Below are 20,114 nucleotides of genomic sequence, written 5' to 3'. Positions count from 1 at the left end.
TGGGCCATATGCTCAGCAAAGAAAAGTCTTTCACGGAACCCTGCCAGTAGACTGGAGCCCTGGACAATGCTCTTGGCAACACAATATTCCATGCTCTTGACAGCATAATACTCTTCTACTTGGAGGCACTGATCTTTACGTCCAGGGTCAAGTTTGTAAGTAGGCAGAGCTACTACTGTGAGGTAAGGAGGTCTGGGAAAGACCCTCCTGCCCATTCATTCATTCAGTCGTTCAAAAAATTTACTGAGGGGCTACCATTGCCCAGGCTCTCACCGGGAAGATACAAAACTGAATGTAGTGAGAGAAGAGCACAGAAAATTATTACTCACCTGTTAGGATTTGATCTCAGAATATAAGAGGAAGGAACTAAAATGTCCCACCCTACCCCTGCCCCGAAACTCACCTCCAGCTAACAGATGCCTCAGTGTCCAACGGTAATACTTCATCTCATTAGCTAAAGGTCAGCTTCCCTGCTACAATGGCCCTTTGGGTTACATCAGTCACTTCCCCATAATGTTGCAGAAGTTTCTCATCCTCTTCTAGAGCAGGATTTCACAGGGGTGGGGCAGAAGGAAGCTGAAGGGGTCTGGGAACCTGTCAGGGAGGGTAGGGGAGAAGGAAATGGAAGAAAGGCTGGCTCACCAAGAGAAAACAAAAAGAATGAAGGCAGCAGGTGGGAGTGAAGAACACCAAGAACAAACAGCTAGTGTTAACAAGTTTGCCCAAGAGTGACTTTGCAACTCATCCCAGAGCCAGGAAATGAGTTGGGGCAGTGAGGCACCAAAGGGTACGTACGGAAGAGAGGAGACAGACAGGTAGGTGGTGGATACTGCAAGGCAAATTCGTCTGTTCAAGGCCACATGATTGTTTGCACTTTACTTCAGGGTAACTGTAACTCAGACCATTGAGAATTAAGTCTTTCCTCCCTTTCCCTCTCCCTTATACTCCTGATAGGTTCGCAGACCCACCGAGAGCTCTTATAGTCTGAAGACCACTTGGGACTGTGTGATTATAAAGCAAGAGGCACATGGGATACGGTTCTTGCCCTTTCATGACATCAAAGCCACAAATAACATCTATGCATAAAGGCTTCCTTCACAGAATTAGGGTAAGACATAAAGTGTCACTTCCAGTCATAAATTTATGCAATTATAGAAGAGATTTATGCACATTTGGTGCTTGACGTTGGTGGATCAAACTCTCAGTCTCTCTCTCTCACACACACCTCACACATTCTCCACTGTCATTCTCATAAAAATATACCTAAAAATACCAACATGTCCCTGTCCAAACTACATCTTCAAGATTCTTGTGTCCTAAAGCATCCAAAACATACTTTGACAAATAATTAGAAAATATCTCCACCAAAGGCCAATTATTTTTAAATCAAAAAAGAGTGCATCTCAGCTTTAGTCTGCACTCGGACTCTGGGCACAAACTCAGCATCTAATCTTAATTAGCCATCTTACAAATGTGCGATGAAACTTGTAAGGGGATATCAGTGTGGGAGTGTGAGTGACATTGAACAAACACATCCCTGAGGATGGAAATGCTCCAGAAAGCTCCTCTTCTTCCCAGAAGGTCTTTTTCACAAAACAGGCAGCACATTTTGCTTTCTTCGGTGAAACAAGCTGACAGACCAGTTCCAGAGCATGCCAGTGACTTCAGTGAGGGCTTCCCCGGCAGAAGACTCAGCACCCATGTTTCCATGCCCCTCAGCCCCAGCAAGAGGGCTGAAGGCAAAATTTAACAGGTTCAGTCAGTTTCAGCCTCCCAGAGGCAGAAAAATACCCAGCTAGATTTGCCTTTGTGAGATAGCACCTTTAAAAATGCTTTGGGTGTCTTTTTTTTTTTTTTACAAGATCCCTCTGTTTGCTTGTGATCTGTTCCCTGCAATATAACACATGCATAAAACAGTGCAACTGTGTTTGTTTTAATAAGGCCATTCTGAGCAGCTGTTTAATGATCCATGGTGTTAAATGAAAACCACAGGTGTTCCAAATGCAAACCTTATGGCCCAGGGCCCCCCTTATTACCGCCCCACAATTAGCAGCCAACTGCTCTTAGGCTGCGCGAAGAATTGCCGCCATCATCATTACATTATTTCTTAATTTCATTCTCTGCCTAAGTGTCTTTCCCCAAAGGAAAAACCTGCTTGGCATGGGAAAGCATAACAGCGACAAAACTCAAAGGGACGAGAACACAAACCACTCCCTAGCCAAGCACAGGCCTCAGGTCAGGGGGAGAGAGCCCGCCCAAAGGGTTAGCCCCTTGAGGCATCTTCCTGAGTGGCTTGATGGCCAAACTAAGCAAAGTCTTGCTGAAACGCCTGGTGTTCACGAGGAGCGCCCTAACTCTGTCTTCTTCATGATTCTCCAAGCTTTACGACTCTGCTCAGCCGAATTATCAGAAAGCTACATGACTGGACCCTGTCACCCTGGCTTCTGCTTTTACACAACTATAATTTTGACCTCACGACTTCAGCTTTCACTGTGGGGACATATAAGAAGCAGCAAAGGAGGAAGACTTCGGTATCTCGTGTGAAATTGCACTCTCTAGCATCATTCATTACACAGCTCAATACCCCTTACATAAAGATGCCCGAGACCACTTTAATTAGAGCTCAGGAACAAGTTTATCCTTTCATATCAGTGGCTGCTCTTTCTTCTACACAACTAGTAGTTCTCAATTCTGACTGCACGTTAGAATCATCTAACAGCAAACACTTTTACCCACCAGCTCCATCCTAGCCCAGTTAAATTCGGAGTTCTGGGAGCGGGTGCTGGGCAGGGGCATGGAGTCATGCAGCTCTGGGGGGGTCACCATTCACAATGTGCTTGGCCAAGCTCCAGGATTACACTCTGCAGCCAAAACTGAGAACCACTGCCCCAGAAAATGAGTGTTATAACTCACTGCTTTTGCCTCTTCATTTTGGTTACTAAGAAGCTCAAAACTGTATTGAGTTGCAGCTTTCCTCTGCCAGAATTTTTCAATATAATTTTCCCTCTAGATCCCCTTGCATTAATGTCAGCTACCAAATACTCTTTTTGTAGATAAAGTTAAAAAAAAAATAAAACACACACACACACAAGTAAATAAATAAAAGATCTGGGGGAGACAGAAGTAGATCAATATATGGCTCTCTAACAATCACCTCAAACTTAAGATGGTCAAAAATGGAATCCCATCACATTTGGAATCAAATATAAATACTTTGTTCAAAAGTCCCTTCATCATCGGGTCCCTGCCTACCTCACACTCTTCTTCACAAATCCCTTCCAGCCACATTGATCTTCAAACTTACCTTCCCCTCACCCCCCAGGTCCTTTTCACCGGCTATCTCCTCTACCTGGAATGTTCTTCCACTTGGTCTTTGCAGCCTCGCTCTTTTTTGTCATTCAAAACTAAGTTTAAGTGTCACCTCCTCCGAGTAACCTTCCCTGACAACATAATCTAAGGTTGCTCCCCCCAGTCACTCGCTATCATAAAACCCTATTTTAATTACCTACATACCATGTGGCATGATGAGAGATTATCTATATAATTTTTTACATATTATATGGCTCCTCTACTCAAGGTTAAGCTATTTGAGGGCAGAGGCCTTGTCTGTTTCACTCGCTGTTGTACCTACAGCATGTAAAACAGCTCCGGGAAAAGAGCAGGTGCTCAATGAATATTTGTTGAATGACTCAATCGCTCCCCAAGTCATGCTTATCTCTGTAAATCTGCAAGTAAATATAACAATAGTGGATGCTTCCAGCATAGCCTAGGGGATTGGACTAGAAGACCTTTCAAGTCACAACAAATCTTAAGCTTATATGGTTTTCCAGCCAAGTCTGTACATTTGCACCACAGTTTTCCATTTGCAAAGACGTTCACAATGATGACCACTTTAGATCCTCACGAGGACCCCGTGGCGGCATTTCCAGGGCAAGGTGTTAATACAGAGGATGAAACTACTTTTTATACTTCAGGCCAGGATAAAGGAGAGGCAACAATTGAGAAGAATGCCTCTGCCAGCACACAGAGATGTAAGCAGTGTGAGCTAAGCCCTTCAAGGTCCAGACTGCTCCCCAGTCCCTTTAAGACATGCAGGCACTAACACCGATGGTGTGCACCAGCCCCAGGCAGGCCCCTGCCCCAGCCATCTCTTTTCCCCTCCTAATCCAGACTTCCCTATCTGATCTCTCTCCACTCAGCTGTGTCTGGTCAGAAAAATTCCTGTGACTAGACCATGACCTTTTCCCAAAGCAGTTTGTTTTCCTCCTTGTGAAAGGAAACAACCTCCAGAAATGAATGAGGTGTGATTCTCTGGCTGGTGTAATGCACTGGAACAAGTCCGGACCATGGTGAGGGGCGTATCTGACCGTTTCGCTGTCTACAGGTAAGCAGAGAGAGAAACAGATGGGCCAATTTTCGCATCTTACAAAAAAACAGTGTTTTCAATATGGTCTCCAATATGGAATTTTGGTTGGGGACTGGATGGCCAATGAAATCGTTTCAGGAAGACAACAATAAACTCACTTATGGGCAAGCAGCATGCTTTTTGATTGATAGCATTCATTAAACTGTGGACCAACAAATGAGCCAGACTTCTGCAGGGTATAACTGTCCTTGGAAGAAACTTCAGGTAGAGACTGAGCCTGTTGAAGCATGCCCAAATGTTCCACCTCCCACCCACCTGCCGGTGCTTGGAGGTCTTCCCCGAGATCCTTGCCTCTGCTAGTTCTGCTAACAGAGTTGGTGCTTGCCTCTGGACCCTGAAGAACCCTACCTGGTTCTAGGGAAGATTGTCCACCCTGGCCTTACCTGTTCTCACTGAGAAAGGGGTTAAAGTCAGAGCAGAAGAAAACTAACCCTGCTCTATGAGACAGCAAGCCATCGGAGAGGTTCAGAAAACACATTAAATCTTAAGTCTGGGGAACACTACTCTCGATGAAATGTAACGGGGAATGCAGATGACCACCACAGCCTGTTTGGAAAATAGGAGCTGCATGATGATGGAGAAATTTAATAAGGCTTATCTCCCAAGTCTCCCACCACCAACAACCACCACCCCTTGGGTAGACCTCAGTGTATTCCCTCAGTTCCAAATGAGAATTCCTCTTTACGGTTACCTTAGCAAGTGTGATCTGTTAGGGTACAGGTATAAAACAAGCATAAAGAGAACATAAAATTGCGTATGGGTGCAGAGGAATTGAAGTTTGGAGAAACAGAGGGGTCTGATCATGCAAGATGTCTCATAGAAGGCTGAGGAGTTTGGACATTCATTTAATGTTAACTCCTGATGTGGCCAGGGGAAGTTGGTGGGCAGGGGTAACTACAACAAAGAAAGGCTACTTGTGAATCCTAGCTCTGACTTCACTCACAAGTACAATAAGCTGTTTAAATATAGGAATTTGAGCAGCACCTACAAATTCCCATGATTTGTCAATATCCCACTCCCACTGACCCAGCCACTACCACACCTGAAATCCCAATAGTAATACAACAACAACAATAACAATATTAGTCACTAACCTTTACTGTGCACTTTTTTATATTCCAGGATCTCTTCTAAGCACATCAGATAGATGATGACTCACTTCCCTACTTCAAAACCTTAAAAGTCCCTGATAAAATGCATAAGTTATCCGGGCATTCATCCATTATCAACCACTCACATCTCTAAATATTCACTAGATCATCGTATTAATGAAGGGTGGTGTGCAGAGAAAGAACATGAAAAAAGTTTCTAGAAGATTCATTTGACAGCAGTGTAGAGAATCAATTAGGACTAGAAAGAAGCTCCAGCCCTGCCCATGAGTTAGGAGGCTGTTTTATAGGAAATCCAATCATCAAATAAAAGATTAAGTTGTAATTGATATATCGAATACGTTTTATAAATTTGGAGATGTGTGTATTTATGTATACACACAGACACTTTATTTATGTATGTGCTATAAAACAAATGCAATCAGATGGGCCCTTTTAAGCAGTGCATGCACAGCTGTGGGTATGTACTAGGAAGCCCAGAGCTAAGTTTTGGAGTTAGTTTGGGCACTAGAGATTGCCAAATTGCTCTGCACAAGAAAATGTGTAATGCCTTTATATTCCTCCTGAGAGGAAAGGAGCAAAAAGTAAAGAAAAGGGGAGAGGCCATGAAGAGAAAGCATGAAAGCGAAACAACACGGTGGGAGACTGGAGCTCGGGTTTCAGAAATGGCCGAGGGACTTGAAGGACAAGAATGGCTGCCACTCTATTTGAAGTTGTCTGCCCGCCTGTGGTTAAAAATCTCTCTGCATCCCCCAAGCTTTAGTAACATCTGCCACACCCACTTCCCTTGTGTGAGTGGGTTGTTGGGAAATGAAGAAGAGGGGCTGTGTTCTGAATTTGAGTCAACAGAGTACAGAAGAGAGACAGCAGGCACAGCACAGAAAGAAGACCGGGAAATGAAACAGACTCAGAAACGGCATCAGCATCCTGGAAATTCGCAGCTTGCAGAGGGCTTTGGACTTCCCACAATCTCTAGGATAGAGGTTCCAGCCAACCTTACTTGGATTTTAAGGATGATGAAGGTGACCCTAGCTGACGTTTGGATATGTATCAGATTTTCTTAAAATGAAAGGCAAAAGCAAAAGAAACTAGGAAGTTTTCCGAAACAATTCAGTTGCCATAGGCCTCTGAGCTGTTTTTTCCTTTTTCTTCTTTACTTTCTCCCCCCCCCCCCTCTTTGGTGTTTTCCCCTCTCACTCAAAGCAGGAAATGGTAAATTGAAAAAAAAAAAAAGGTTCAGTAATTCCATTTCTGGGTAGATTACACCTGAAATCTACAATCGGTGACTAAGCTTTCTGAAGAAAGAAAACTGATCAAGGTAGAAGCTTGCAAGCCATATGCCAGTGTCAGGCAGGGAAGCTGCAGCTTCACTATCAATTAAAACATTCTAATACCCGGTTATGAAGACTGACACTTTGGAAGTAATTAAGTATTAGATATTTTTAGGTAATTGCTGCTACAGGAACACAGGACCTGTGCATTTGGGAGATCGAAGACTTGATAGTGACTTTTTCCATGGAGGCTGCACTATCTTAATTGTCCCTAATCATTTTCAACATCTCGGGTGTTTCGTGATGGCCTCAAGCATAGCAATTGGTCAAATGTGAACCAAGGGGGAACTGCAGCCTCTTCTTTTTTGCTAAGTATCATGAAAAGCAGCAGGGGCATATTGGAATATCAGACTAAACCACAATGACAGAAATAGCCCATTGACATGCTAGATTCCCATTAAGAGCATACACTGCTACAGCTAATTTCCTATGGCGAGTAGGGGATTCTAGGAGGCAATAATCATTCTGTCAAGATGCTGAGATTGTCAAAGATGTCTCTTTTTAGCTGGGGAAAAAAAAGAGGAAAATCTTAGCTGGTCATTATTTTGGTTAACATATTGGAATCGCTTATCCCCACCGTGTGATCAAGCCCTAGGCTACACATTGTAGGGTAAACAGAAGGGGCCTCAATACCAATAACGAAGAATTCACAGTGGCACATTTGCATAGAATGATAGAATTGTCAAGTTGGAAGCCACCTTGGGAATCAGCTGCCTCAGTGGTTCTCAGCCTGTGGATCTTAATCCTTAATCATCCAGGGGCTTTTTAAAAACTATCATGCCTAGGACTCACCCCTGACCAATCAAATTATATTTTTAAAACATATATTTTATGTATATTTTAGAGCTCCGTAGTTGATTCTAATGCCAGCCAGGGTGGAAAACCACTTATTCATCCAACACCTTTATTTTCCAGGTGAGAGAACTGAGACCCACAAGGTCACATACCTGTGACAAATCTACACTGGGAATCAAGTCTCTGGACTCTCAGTGAGTGCTCTTTTTCCCTCATGTGATGCTGTTTCCTATCAAAGGGACCAAGACTTAGAGAAGGTAAGGAAATTGCTCAAGGTCCCACAGATTGTGGGGCAGAAATGAGATTTGACCTCAGTCTGATTCCACAGTCCTGTGTTTTAGCCACTATGCTGTTTGCATCGCAAAACAAAGCCAATCAATAGGATCAACCTTAGTGTCAAATGATGATGAGACCAGTAGTGCCGAAGGGGTGCAGAGGAGGGAGTGGTGCGTAGAAGGAGGCCAGACTGGAGCTGGGCTTGGAGATCCAGGGAAGATTTGGAGAAGCGAACTTGCCAGGTTTGGGGGAATCATGGTGGAAGTGATGTCAGTGAAGGAATGAAGATGGGAATCCACAAAGTGTATAAGAGTGCCCTCATTCTTGAAAAATAATATCAAAGTCACAAAAATAGTACAGAGAACTCATGTGTACTCGTTCTCTCTCTCTTTCTCGCTCTAATTATATATACATACACACACATATACATTGATCAGCTTTGTTTTGGGATGCAGATAGCATAGTGGCTAAATGCACAAACTGTATATACATACATGCATGTGTGTGTGTATATATATAATTTATTATATATATAATTGATTTCCATATAGAAAATTACATTTATTTAATATATTCATATGTAATTTATTTTCTGAGCCACTTTAAGGTAGATTACATACATCAATTCCCTTTACCCCCTAATACTTCAGCTTGTATCTCCTAAGGATGAAGATATTCTCTTAGATAACCACGGCACAGTTATTAAATTCATGAAATTTAACCTTGTTACGATACTTTCATCTTATCTCCTGCCCATATTCTTATTTCATTAATTGTCCCAATAATGTCCTGTGTGGCACTTTGGTCCCTCCAATACAGGAAGCAACTCAGCATCATGATTACTTTTAGTTGTCGTGGTCCCTTTCTCTAATCTCAAATCGTTCCCCAGCCTTTCTTTGTCTTTTACGACGCTGACGTTTTTGAAGAGGAGAAGCCCATTATCTGATACACTGTTCCTCAATTTTGGTTTGTCTGACGTTTCCTTATGATTAGGTTCAGTTTATGCCTTGCCAGCCGGAAAACTACATAAGTGATGTGTCCTAATCAGAGCATCACGTTTGGAAGACACAATGCCTGTCTGTGATATTGAAAACTGGTCACGACATTGGTCAGGTTTCCCATGTATACTTTTTTCATTTCATAATCAAAAGGCAATCTCTGAGGAGACGCCTTGAGGCCATGGATACATCTAGCTCCTCACTGAAATCCCCTCTACCAAAGTTAGCATCTATGGATGATTCTTTCCCGGCCCCTTCTATACTATGATGGCACGAAATGGTGATTTCCCAACTCCACCACTCCCTCCACGTGTGTCAATCAGCATTCAACTGTAAGGAATCCCTTCTCTATTTGTTTGCTTAGCTCTTTATTATTGCTGTGCACCTTAATGGTTCCTATACCTGGCTCTGCTATTCACAATAGGGACTGGCTAAAAATATTATGGTAGAAGCCTGCAGAGTTTCCAGATATATACAGAAGGGTTTTCACATTTTAAGAGAGAAACAAGGCATGATTATCTGGAGATAAAGGGGAAAAAAAACCCTAGTAAACCTATAGGAAGTCCTGGTGGTGTGTTAAACCAGACATAAGGCCCATTAAATGCAGCAATTCTTAGTAATAAACCTGAAATGCAAACAAAAGCATGTTGCTGTTTGCTTGAAAGCACTGTACCTATTTAAATGTAGCATCTCAATTTTCAACCAGCAGCCCAGCAAGAATTATTCCAGGAACCTAGTTTTGTTCAAAAAAAAAAAAGAAAAAGCATTCAACTAAATGCATCATGACAGTTAGATTTCTCACAGCTCCAGAAATAGATCTATGTTCTTGGGGTGGGTTGGCAGAGAATGAGGGATTGGAATACAGGAGGTGGTAATTAATCTGATAAAAATCACTCAAACTGTGAAAAAATTAATCCTGCTGAGATTTCAGGGTGTGTTAGCAGTTTGGTTAGGGTTTGTGCAAACCGCACCACCAACATTGAGATACTTTAACAATTAAGAGCTGATGAGGCCCACGGGGGACTTTATTAATAAGTAAATTGAAAAATCAGGACTGCAAATGCAAAGATTACTTTATAGACCAGTGCATTTAGGTTCAGGTTGAAACAAGTCATGTGAGGAATATGCATCAAATTTCTTTTTTTAATTTCTTTAATTTTTAAAATTTATTTTTTTAAACATTTTTAATTGAGTTATAGTCATTTTACAATGTTGTGTCAAATTCCAGTGTAGAGCACAATTTTTCAGTTATACATGAACATACATATATTCATTGTCACATTTTTTTTCACTGTGAGCCACCGTAAGATCTTGTATATATTTCCCTGTGCTATACAGTATAATCTTGTTTACAAATTTCTTTATTAAAGTGCACAATGAAGGCTTTATCTTTTCCCAAGTGTCTTTATTTTTCCCTCCTATTTTACCCTCTTCCCAAAAGCAGACTCAAATGTGAGTCCCTTTGGTCACAGCCAGGACTGGGTAGGCCAGGTAAGTGTGGGATTGCCTTCTGTCTGTGTTCCCCTCATATAAAGAACCTCCAAAGCAATGATTTCCTTATATTTTCTGAAGCTGAAAATCCCAATTATGGTAAACAAAGTGATACCAACTTCGGCTCATGCTACCTTAGGAAAGATTTTTGTGCCACCTCAGAATGTAAATAGTTGTCAGGAGGATACAGTCTGATGAGAAAATGCTGGAATGTTTTGGAAATGTCAATAGCTAATGAGTTTAAGAGGACAACTTTTAAAAAAAATCTCATTGCAGAAAATTCAGAACTGATGTACACATATAAAACAACAGGGATTTCGGGCACTTATTTTATTAGGCTGTGGTTGCATTTTTAAGCCTTTGGAACAAGGACAAATGCTTTTAAGGTATTAATTGTAGCTGGTGCAGGTTCTAAAAGCCAGAAGTGAGTTCCTTAACCTCGAACTGTACAATGGGTCCATGGGTCCATTGAAATGTTTCTTTCACACTAACAAAACCTGACTTCCTGAGTTCATCCACCATGAGAAGCTTGAACATTTTGTTGATAACCAAGTAGTGAGTTGATTCTCTTCTTGGGAAAATTTAAGTTTCAGTTCCTGGAAGGTCCGAAGCCGAGGAATGCTAGTGTTATGCATAAACCAGTCACGGGATGTTTTAAAGGACTCTTGACATATTGGAGACACAAGATTCAAATTTGTTATTAAGCTGCTGTAATATTGTTCAATTTCTGAAATGATTTTGTGATCTTTAGAATGATGGGATATCTCATAGAGTTCTTTGGCCTTGAAACATACTTATTCACAACATTTGTCATATGCAGCGACATTCAGCTACAGCAGAGTAAATAGGTTTAAACCCGTGAGTTCTTCCTGCTGGAATACTTTATCATTACGCCTTGGCATCCTCAAATGCAATAAATGTGGAAATTTGGAATTGAAGGGCTTGATTTCCAGTCTCATTGGCCTCTCTCCCTTTGAATTAATGTGGTGCCATTGAGTTAAGCAATAAAGCATTTCATGCTAACAGAGAGAAAATATCAACTTTCTTCCTGTGCATATGTGAATTTGGCAAAATATCAGTAAGAAGGCAATATAAAAGTAAAAATGATTTAGCCGTCATGAATATGAGAAGGTGAGTTTAATGCATAACTAACACCCTACAGAATTTGTGGTTCTGGCATATCGGGGGAGGTGAGATATTAATTGAGTTAAGCTTTGGAAGAAAACCATTTTTCTAGTGATAAAAGCAAAGCAGTATTCTAGATGCTTTTCTCTAAGTAATGTTACATTTAAATCACCTTAACATCATCATCATCATCATCATCAACAAAGAAGTGCTGTTTAAAATTTTCTGTGTCTAGAGGGGAGATTGCCAAGATGGCAGAGTAGAAGGATGCATAGCTAAACCTCTTCCATGAATACACCAAAAACCACCTACATATGGGACAATTCACACAGAATAACTACTGAACTTTGGCAGAATATCTTTTACTTTGGAAATACAAGAAAAATCCTCACAAAAAAAGGGTAGGACAAAAAGAAAAAGGAAATTAGTGCAGGACTGGTACCTTGAGGAGGGAACAGCAAAGAAGGAAAAACACCCTCACTCTGGGACACCCCCTCTCCAGTGGGGACAGAAAGAGAGCTTTCAAGGCTCAGAGGAGAAAGCAGTAGCTGCTTGGCAGACAGAACTAAGAGAAACCAGCCTAGAGGGGACCTGAGATCCCTAGCTTGAGAAGTGAGCCAGCAGGGGCAAGCTGGGATTGGGTGCTGGAACTCAGGCTTCCATGGATGAGCCCAGGGAGAGGACTGGGGCTCATCGCGCAGAGGAAGCCTCATGGGGCTGGAGTGTGGTGCAGGCTGAGGATGGGAGACAGCGCAAATCAACCTGGGTCCCTCCATAGATTGCATCACTGCTGGTGAACATGGGAGGAGGGGCACAACACAGCCCAGCCACAGCAGCTGACTCCACTAGCCCAGAGGGCATTGCTTGGCACCACTGCAGCCAAGTGTTCTCTGAAGAAGAGAGGCAGGGTTCAGATACAGCCATCTTCTTAGCTTGCTCTACAAGGGCACAATGCTGGTGCGTGGATCCCGGGCAGAGGCGAGGGTGAAACCTGAACTCATACCCAAGGGTCCCGCAATTTCACAAGCAAGACTGAGATTTGATTCTAGCCCCAGGCAGCAATGGTTGATTTGCTCCACTGGTGCCTTTGTGGACCCGTGCCTCTGAGACAAATGAGCAGAATTCTGGTGCAGGACAGGGGCAGGTTTGGTGTTCACAGTGGGCCTGCATACTGTATGAAGACATAGGGCTGGTGTCTGTGCTGACTCTGGGGCACACCAGCTATGTGACTGCATGCTCACTACAGTGGCTCCTAGCACTTGACATCAGCAGATCTGCACTGGTGAATCTGCAGGTGCAGAACCTGGGGGACACCAGAGCAGGTTGCCAACATTCCCACAGCTGAGACGGGGACAAGAGCAGCATCAACAAAGTGTACTTTGTAATCCTGCATAACAAGTGACAGACAACACCAGAGATGGCACTTCCCAGTGGACATCTCTCATGGAGGAATACTGGGCGGCTCCTTTTCCAGCTGAAGCACTCCAACCCTGCCTACCACAAAAGGCAGCTCAGAAATGGGTTTGGAAGCCTCAATTCCAATAACAGGGGAGCAAACTCAACCCCAGTCAAGACTTTGACAACCACAGAGCAAAGAAGAGGCCCCGGTCAACAACCAGGGAAGGCTCTCGTCACCACAACACCAAACACACCCCCAATCAAGGGGATAACAGATGACACACACAGAGGAAAGACATGGCAACAATCCATGCTAAAAACAGCCCTCATGACAAAATCATTAGACACAAAATAAAGCAGGAGGAGGTTTAAACCAGGGAGGAATGCTCCCACATTAAAAAAAACAAAAAAACAGCCCTTCAAGACCACAGTAAGATAACTGTTACTCCTAAATTTGTATAGTCAGAGAAATATAAGCAAAATGAAGCACAGGAACACTCTCAATTAAAAGAGCAAGAGAAGTCCCCTGAAAGAACAAACAATGAAAGACCCTTCAAGAGTCTACTAGATCCTGAGTTCAAAAACGGGGTGATAAAAGCACTGAAAGAACTAAAAGAGACTATCAGTAGAAATGTAGAAAACTATAAAAAGGAAATGGAAACGATAAAGAGTAGCCAATTAACATCAGAAAATTCAATTGCTAAGATAAAGTAAAGCTAAAAGCAGTCAATATCAGACTAAATAATGCAGAAGAACAAATAAGTGATTTAGAAGAAAGGATAATAGAAATGACTCAATCAAAACAGCAGACAGAAAAGCAAATGAAAACCAATTAAAGCAATAATAGAGACCTATGGGATAATATAAAGTGTGCCAATCTATGCATAATAGGGGTCCCAGAAGGAGGAGAAAGAGAAAAGTGGATAAAAAAGGTATTTGAAGAAATCATGACTGAAAATTTCCCAAACCTAAAGAAGGATACAGATATCCAAGTGCAGGAAGAATGGAGAGTCCCAAACAAGAAGAACCCAAACAGACCTACACCAAGACATGTTATAATTAAGACGGCCAAAGTAAAAGATAGAGTAAAGATTCCAAAGGCACCAAGAGAAAAACAAAGAGTTAGTTACAAGGGAATCCCCATAAGGCTTTCAGTTAATTTCTTCACACAAACATTGCTAGCCTGAAGAAGATATATTCAAAGTCCTGAATGAGAAAAATCTGCAACCTAGGACACTCTACCCAGCAAGACTATCCTTTAAAATACAAAGAGAAATAAAGAATTTCACAGACAAGCAAATACTAAAAGAATTCACAATACTAAACCTATCCTAAAAATAATATTGAGAAGTCTTCTCTAAATAGAAAAGAAGCAGGAAGTTATAGAAAAGAGAAAACCATCATTGGAAATGCAATAACTACAATGAGCTGCAAGAGAATAAACATGAAAATGTAAAGAGGACATCAAAATCATTAAATGTGAGAGAGGGGAGCAAGAAAATGTAGATTTCCTTTTCATTCTTCTTAGAATGTGTTTGAGCTTATATGACTAGCAGTCTAAAGCAAACAGTTATAGTAATGGGTTGACAAACTTGAAAAACAGGCTAACCACAAATCAAAAGCATACAGTAGAGTCACAAAAACCAAAAAGAAACCAAGCTAATACAAAAGAAAATTATCAAACCACAAAAAGAGAAACAAAAAGGAAGAAACAAAGAAGAAATACCAAATCAACTAGAAAACAAAGTTTAACATGGCAATAAACACACAATAATTACCATAAATGTCAATGGACAAAATGCTCCAATCAACTGACATAGAGTGGCAGATTGGATAATAAAACAAGAGCCTACAATATGCTGCCTACAAGAAACCCACTTTAGGGTGAAGGACACACATAGATTGAAAGTGAGAGGATGGAAAAAAGTATTTTATGCAAATGTAAATGACAAGAAAGTGGGACTAGCAATACTCATATCAAACAAAATAGACTTTAAAACAAAGGCCATAAAGAAAGATAAAGAAAAACTATATAATGGTAAAAGAAGCATTTTAAGAAGATGATATTACACTCATTAACATATATGCAGCCAATATAGAGGCACCTAAATATATAAAACAAATGCTAACAGACATAAAGGGAGAAATTGATGGGAATACAATAATAGGAGATTTTAACACACCACTAACATCAGTGGAAAGATCTTCCAGACAGAAAATCAATAAGGCAATGGAGATACTAAATGACACAATAGAACAGATGGACTTAATTGATATTTTTAGGACATTACATCCCAAAGAAACAGAATATACATTCTTTTCAAGTGCACATGTAACATTCTCTAGGAGAGACCACATACTTGGACAAAAAAGAAGCCTCAGCAAATTTAAGAGGGTAGAAATTATTTCAAGCATCTTTTCTGATCACAATGGCATGAAACTAGAAATCAACCATAGAAAAACAAATAAGAAAAAAACAACTGCATGGAGACTAAACAACATGCTATTAAAAAACCAATGGGTCAACAATGAAATCAAAGAAGAAATGTAAATATACCTTGAGACAATGAAAGCACAATCACACAAAATCAATGGGATACAGCAAAGTAGTTCTAAGAGGGAAGTTCATAGAGATACAGGCCTTCCTCAAAAAAGAACAATCTCAAATAAACAACCTAATCTACTACCTAAAAGAATTAGAAAAAGAAGAACAAACAAAACCCAAAGTCAGCAGAAGGAAAGAAATAATAAAGATCAGGGAGGAAATAAATAAAATAGAGATTTAAAAAACAATAGAAAAAGTCAATCAAAATTAGAGCTTGTTTTTAGAAAGAGTAAAAAAAAAAAAAAAATCAACAAATCTCTGGCCAGGTTCACCAAGAAGAAAAGAGAGAGGATACAAATAAACAAAATAAAAAAGGAAAATGGAGAGATTACAGCCAATATCACAGAAATACAAAAAAAAATAAGAGAATATTATGAACAACTATATGCCAATAAATTGGACAACCTAGAAGGAATGGACAAGTTTATAGAAACATACAGTCCACCAAAACTGAATCAAGAAGCAATAGATCATTTGAACAGACCAATCGCTACAAGTGAAATAGAATCAGCAATAAAAAAAAAAACCTCTCTACAAACAAAAGTCCAGGACCAGATGGCTTCACTGGGGAATTCTACCAAACATACAAAGAAGAACTTATACAGATACTTCTCAAACTCTTCCAAAAAATTTAAGAGGAGGGAATACTCCCAAACTCATTCTATGAAGCCACTATCACCCTGATACCAAAACCAAACAAAGACACTACCTAAGAAAGAAAATTACAGGTCAATATCATTGATGAACATAGATGCAAAAATCCTCAACAAAATATTAGCAAACAGAATCCAACAACACATAAAAAAAATCAATCATTATGATCAAGTTGGATTAATCCCAGGGACACAAGGATGGTTCAACATACACAAATTAACCAATGTAATACACCACATCAACAAAAGAAAGGACAAAAATCACATTGATCATCTCAATAGATGCAGAAAAAGCATTTGATAAAATTCAACACCATTTATGATAAAAACTCTTACCAAACTGGGTATAAAGGGAACATATCTCAACATAATAAGAGCTATTTATGACAAATCCACAGCCAACATAATACTCAACATTGAAAAATTGAAAGCCTTCCCACTAAAATCTGGAACACGACAAGGATGGCTACTCTCACCACTTCTATTTAACAGAGTATTGGCAGTCCTAGCCATAGCAATCAGTTAAGAAAAAGAAATAAAAGTGATCCAAACTGGAAGAGAAGAGGTAAAATGGTCACTATATGCAGATGACATGATACTATATATAGAAAACCCTAAAGGCTCCACACAAAAACTACTAGAGCTGATAAAAGAATTTGGCAAGGTAGCAGGGTACAAGATTAACATACAGAAATCAGTTGTATTTCTTTATACTAACAATGACATATCAGAAAAGGAAAGTAAAGAAATAATCCCTTTTAAAATAACATCCAAAAAAATAAAATACTTAGAAATAAATGTGACCAAGACAGTAAAAGACTTATATGATGAGAACTACAAACATTGATTAAGGAAATTAAAGATGACTTAAAGAAATGGAAATATATCCCATGCTCTTGGATTGGAAGAATTAATATTATTAAAATGGCCATACTACCCAAAGCAATCTACAGATTTAATGAGATCCTTATCAAATTACCAGGGACATTTTTCATAGAACTAGAACAAATAATCCTAAAATTTATATGGAATCACAAAAGACCCAGATTTGTCAAAGCAATACTAAAGAAAATGAACTTAGCTGGAAGAATAACCTTCCCAGACTTCATACAATACTACAGAGTTACAATAATTAAAACAGTGTGGTTTTGGCACAAGAACAGACATATGGGCCAATGGAACAGAATAGAGAGCCCAGAAATAAACCCACAGACTTACAGTCAAGTAATCTTTGACAAAGAAGGCAAAAATATACAATGAAGAAAAGACAGTCACTTCAACAAGTGGTGTTGGGAAAGCTGAACAGCTGCATGTAAATCAATGAAGCTAGAACACTCTCTCACACCTTACACAAAAATAAACTCAAAATAGCTTAAAGACTTAAATATAAGATAAGACACTATAAATCTCCCAGAAGAAAACATAGGCAAAACATTGTCTGACATACATCTTTGCAATGTTCTCCTAGGGCAGTCTACACAGGCAATAGAAATAAAAGCAAAAATAAACAAATGGGACCTAATTAAACTTAGAAGCTTTTGCACAGCAAAGGAAACCATAAGCAAAACAAAATGACAACCTACAGTATGGGAGAAAATATTTGCAAATGATGTGACTGAAATAAGCTTAATTTCAAGCATATATAAACAGCTCATACATCTTAATAACAAAAAGCAAAAAAAAAAAAAAAAACCAATGCAAAAATAGGCAGAGGATCTAAACAAGCAATTCTCCAATAAAGACATATGAATGATCAATAGGCACATGAAAAAATGTTCAATATCTCTAATTATCAGAGAAATGCAAATCAAAACTACAATGAGGTATCACCTCACACCAGTCAGAATGGCCATCATTAAAAAGTCCACAAATGATAAATGCTGGAGAGGGTGTGGAGAAAAGGGAACCCTCCTACACTGTTGGTGGGAATGTAGTTTGGTACAATTGTTATGGAAAACAGTATGGCGATTCCTCAAAAAAACTAAAAATAGACTTACCATATGATCCAGCAATCCCACTCCTGGGCATATATCCAGAAGGAACTCTAACTTAAAAAGATACGTGCACCCCAATGTTCATAACCGCACTATTTACAATAGCCAAGACATGGAAACAACCTAAATATCCATCTTCAGATGACTGGATAAAGAAGTTGTGGTATATTTATACAATGGAATACTACTCAGCCATACAAAAGAATAAAATAACGCCATTTGTAGCAACAAGGATGGACCTGGAGATCATCATTCTAAGTGAAGTAAGCCAGAAACAGAAAGAAAAATGTCACATGGTATCACTCATATGTGGAATCTAAAAAAAAGACACAAGTAACTTATTTACAAAAGAGAAACAGACTCACAGACATAAAAAACAAACTCATGGTTACCATAGGGAAAGGGGATGGGAAGGGACAAAATGGGAGTTGGAGATTTGCAGATACTAACTACAATATATAAAAGAGATAAACAGTAAGTTTCTACTGTATAGCACAGGGAACTATATTCAATATCTTGCCATAACCTATAATGAAAAAGAATATGAAAACATGTCTATGTATGTATACGCATGACTGAAGCATTATGCTGTACACCAGAAATTGACACAACATTTTAAACTGATTATACTTCAATTAAAATTTTTCTTCCTTTGTCTAGGCATGCATAGCATAGAGAAGGCAGTGTACTTATTTTCCCTTTACTAGCTCTAATGTTTTGCCTGGTTCCTCTCCTCTCCCAGGGCACCACTTCCTGCAGCTGAAGCCATTCACAGAGTGATTCACAAGCTCTGGGACCAACATGTTCCTAATCAAAGAGGAAATTGACAAAACAACACTTCAGGGGTTCAGTTGATGGTCTTCCCTGCTCCAACTGTGAGGGACAGAAAATGTTAGTTATCCTCAACTTTCATTCTCTCTTCTTTCTTTCAATTTCAAAGCCACCCAACCCAGTTGTCACCAGGCTTCTGGCTCACCCAATGTCTCCTTGTGTTTGTGCTTTCTTTCTGCTTCTAAGCTCTGTGGTGCTGTTCTCCTCCTCCTTTCGAGGACGATTGTGCCCTTGATGGAGCTCCCTGATGACAGCTATTTACCCGAACTGCTTCCTGTTGCCCGTACTAGCTTTCCCAGACCTGAGTCTGTTATTGTTACTAAATACTAATATGCTGGTTTAGTCTCTGATTCCAGATCTCTCTTGCTGTGCTCTATCCTGCTGTTTCTAACACTTCTCACACCGTTTCACGTATATACCACTTTAACCATACCCTGATTTTTATGACCAATTATTTATCTATGTGTTCTGGATCAAAGTCAATTCCCCTGCCTTTTCCTCCCCCAATACCTATTAATCACAACTCTCTCTTTGTCCTTTTCCCCCAGTGCCCTTTTCTTGTCACCCATCAAAGTTGAGGCTTTCTTCCAAGAATGCGAGCTCCATAGGGCCAGAAACCATGTATCCCTGATACTTAGGATTGTAAGCGCTTAGTACCTATTGGTCTAAAAACAATTTGTTGTAAGTGATTTCTTGCATATTTATTTGCTTCTTTTCTGTTTCATCCACTGAAAAGATCACATTCACCACTGTAAGCCCAGATCATCACACAATGCCTGGTATACAATAGGAGCTCAAAGAATGTTTGTCAGATGAGTAAAAATGAGTTCTTCCATTGCAATATACTTCTGGTGGGTAGAAAGAAGCAAGCATATGCAAAAGATCAGACCAAGTGGCCCAAGAAAACCTGTATTTCAGGAAAATTATACTCGTATAAAGCACATAAAATTTATCTCTAAAATTCCTACCAGTTATCAAAGGCCAAGGCAAGTGAGGGATTCCCCTTGGACACAAAATGTAAGGGGGCAGTAAAAGATTCAGAATTAAGATAAATAATATTTTAATGCAAGATTTTTTAAAAA

At 39.9% G+C, this 20,114-nt stretch overlaps 1 long non-coding RNA gene across 1 annotated transcript in view; it reads left to right on the top strand.

The window, feature by feature from the left end:
• LOC135320220 (uncharacterized) overlaps window positions 1-19,721 on the top strand; it is a 47,831-nt gene extending 28,110 nt beyond the window's left edge. Inside the window, exons 2-3 of the long non-coding RNA XR_010379469.1 lie at window positions 7,782-7,918; window positions 18,944-19,721. This is a non-coding gene — a long non-coding RNA (uncharacterized LOC135320220). The remainder of the gene's footprint in view (window positions 1-7,781; window positions 7,919-18,943) is intronic.
• The last annotated feature ends 393 nt before the right edge of the window (window positions 19,722-20,114 follow it).

This window comes from Camelus dromedarius, chromosome X (assembly GCF_036321535.1).
Source record: "Camelus dromedarius isolate mCamDro1 chromosome X, mCamDro1.pat, whole genome shotgun sequence".
Taxonomy (NCBI): Eukaryota; Metazoa; Chordata; class Mammalia; order Artiodactyla; family Camelidae; genus Camelus; species Camelus dromedarius.
Note: the sequence above shows the minus strand (reverse complement) of the source record. Positions and strands in the feature narration are given on the sequence as shown.